This window comes from Petaurus breviceps, unplaced genomic scaffold (genome assembly GCF_028583685.1).
Source record: "Petaurus breviceps papuanus isolate PSGF00001 unplaced genomic scaffold, PetGlider_PUasm1.0 90792, whole genome shotgun sequence".
Lineage (NCBI taxonomy): Eukaryota > Metazoa > Chordata > Mammalia > Diprotodontia > Petauridae > Petaurus > Petaurus breviceps.
The window spans coordinates 2,672,485-2,675,925 of record NW_027187347.1 but is presented as its reverse complement, the minus strand read 5'-3'; positions in this window follow the sequence as shown (position 1 = coordinate 2,675,925).

Genomic DNA, 3,441 nt, shown 5'->3' with positions numbered 1-3,441 from the left:
GCTTGGCAACAGACTCAAGAACTGCACCCAAGCCTACCGACCCCCAACGCAGTTCTCTTTCCATTACACCATCCATTTTGACTTCTTTCCACTTCTCCCCACCCTTAGCCTGGACCTGTGAGGTGACTATAAGACATCTGTTTGAGAGGGAGTTAGAAGTTAAGCATTAATGTCTCCTCTTGCTCCCAGATGTTGGTGGAACTACTTTTTTTTTAACCGCCTATTTTACAATATTACAACACTGCAATGTTTGTTCTTTTCCTTTTCACTGCAGTGACTTGCTCTTCTATACCCTTCCTAAATCCATTAGAATTGGTAATAAATGAGAGACAGAATAGTAAACCACTGATTTGCTCATACAAATTCCATATGCCACAAAGAATCAAAACATTGATTGTTGATGTTTCCAAAAGACGGCGGACCAGCCTTTGTTTCTGCCAGCTATGCTTGTCAGAGTAATTCATGAGCCCCTAACACCTGTTCCCTGAAATAGTTATAAACCGTCAATATTGTTCTCCATATTCCGCTGCTAAGGGTAGGCTTGTCAGATTTCAATAGACTTAAACCCTGACAGTCGGCTATGCTGCATTTAAGATTTACACCCCTTTTAGCCTCTGCTCTTTTTCTGCCCCAACTTAATCCTCGTCAGCAGGAGATTTAGTGGGTGACTTAAGAGGCTGCAGCCACATGTGAGCTCACTCTGAGGAGCCATGCATGGGAGGTACCCCTCTGGGACCATTGACTGCCACAGTCATGACAGTTGCTATGGAACTGCAGATGGGAGGAGAGGAAGCCCATCAATCAATGACCAAGCTGTGATAGGCACTGGGGATAAAAAGGCAGAAATAAAACGGCCCTTACCCTTGAGTAGACAGCATGTTCCCAGATGAAGGAGAGGTGATAGTGACTGGACCCGTGATTCCACTGAGAGAGGGAGAGCCCGGTGCATGCTGCCACCTTGGAGGTGGTTGGCAGTTATAGAAAGGTGCCTGGATGACTGACATGCTCATACAATTAGTATCATGAGAGGTAAGACTTGAATCCAGATCTTCCTGGCCATCTGTTCACTATGCTAAGCTGTTTCAATGTACTCATATAAATTCATTTTTAAAAAACCCTCAAATATTCAAATGGATTCATAATCTCATCATAAGGCCATTGTAGAAGTTCCCTGTAATTATATATGTTGTAACCCATTTATATCTGTGTGACTCTTGTCTTCCACCCTTGTTGGTCTCATAGGAGTCACAGGAGAATCTGTCTTTCTGTCACAGGAGAATTCATCCATTATGGAACATTTATATTTCAAAATTAGGCAAACACTACAATTCCAACTTGTTTTATTGTTTTGGGCTTGCTTTATTGTTTTGTTGATTGTCTAGATTAATGCAAATTAAATTTAAAAGTGTGTTGTGTATACATTTATTTTTCAGAGAGCCAGTTGTAAAATATTTAGCAGCATATTCTTGACTCTATGTAAAGACTTTCCTGGTTTTCTAGCTTCTAGTGCTTCTCCCCACAAATTCCCTTATATTTATTTTGTAAATGTTTTAAATTTCTTGTGTGTGAGATCCTTGTCCAATGACCAAGAAGCCGAGGTTGTCATACTGCTGAAGGACTTGAATTCTATCAGTCTTGTCATTCTTACCATAAAGGAAGCTAGAAGAAAGAGGGAAGATGAATTGGGAGCTCATAAGTACAAGTACTCCTTGAAAAGGAGAAAAAAAAAGAATTGGAGAAATGGATTTTATTCTACACCAAAGGTAACTAGAAACATTATTTCATGGGATATTTAGTCATTATGTAAAATATCATGTATAATAGTATAAAGGAATGGATAAAGAGGCCTTCCTTCCCTTCTTCTGCCAGTATAAGGGAGAGTGAAGCACTTTGGTGATCCACCTTCCATCCCTTGCCCTTGTCATATGATCAGCCTATTTTCCCTTCCTAACATAGGATTTATAAATGGAGGGTATCTCATAAGTCATCTAATCTAGCACTACCCCTCCCATTTATTTAACTGAGACCCAGAGCAGCTAAGTGAAATGGTCAAGGTCATACAGGAATTGAGAGAGCCAGGATTCAAAGCCAGGTCCTTTGACTCCAAATCCAGCATTATGCCCTCTTATCAGAACCACCATTATTGCTACTGTTGTTACTGCCACTGCTACAACTTCACATTTATATGGCATTTTAAGGTTGGTGAGTTGTTTTACATACATTATCTCATTTGATTTTCACAACACCATTGAAATGATGGCTTTTTGGAGTATTGAAGAATATAAATTGTAAAAAATACTACAGACAAGCCAGAAAGAGAAAAGAATTGATGTCCTGAGTCCATATATCACTAGGCAGCAGGAGAATGCCCAGGAATGCACAACTATATTCTTAAGAACTGGTACAATCCATACCAGAATATTTCTTGCATAAAATGGGGGATCAAAATCTGGGGCATTAACATGGAATGCATTTCTTTCTCAGGAGAGAGAACAAACTGAGAGGAAAAAAAGGGAGAGGAGGACAGGAAAGAAGACTGTAGAATGAGGAAGGAGAATGACTATAGTACTCAGATTCATATCATGTCAGAACAGGAAGGGACCTCATTTTATTCAACCTCCCCCCATCTCTAACTGACAAGAAACTAAGACAAGAGAAGTTAAATGACTTGCCCAAAGTCATATGGATGGGGAAGGGGAGGAGAAAGAAAAAAGAGAAGAGAAGAGAAAAGATTTCCCCAAATAATTCAGTCAATAAACCTTTTATAAAGCACTTGTTATGTAAGTGTGCTATGCCCCGAAATATATATTATATGTATGTGTATAGAAGTACATATATATGTATATGTTCATACACATACCATGTATATATGTGTGCATATGCTGTGCTATGCCCTGAAATCAACTCAAGTGCAAATCACCTGGAACAAGAGCCCTCCATGCCTTTAGCTGCAATTTCCTTCTTTCTTCTGGCTTCCTTTATGGCAAGAATGTCAAGATTGATATGATTCACCTCCTCCAGAAGTATGACAACAATTGCACATCCAGGATCACAAATAAACTGCTATATTTGGCAGTTAGAGTTCTTCACTACCTGGCTTCACTCTCCATGCCCAGCCTTAATTTATAACACTGCCCTTCATGCTCTCTATAACCCAAATTGGTGTTCTTGCTGCTCCTCACACACAAATTTTCACCTCCCATTTCTATGCTGCTGCTGTTGCTATTTGTAGGTTGTTCTCCATGCCTAGAATATATGAATATACTCCTTCCTTATTTCCACTTTTTTGAATTAAAAGGGAGAGAGAGAGAAGGAAAGAAAGAAAAAAGGAAGAAGGAAAGGAAGAAAGAAAAGAAAGGAAGAAGGAAAGAGAGAAAGAGAGAGAGAAGGAAAGAGAAAGAAAGAAAGAAAGAAAGAAAGAAAGAAAGAAAGAAAGAAAGA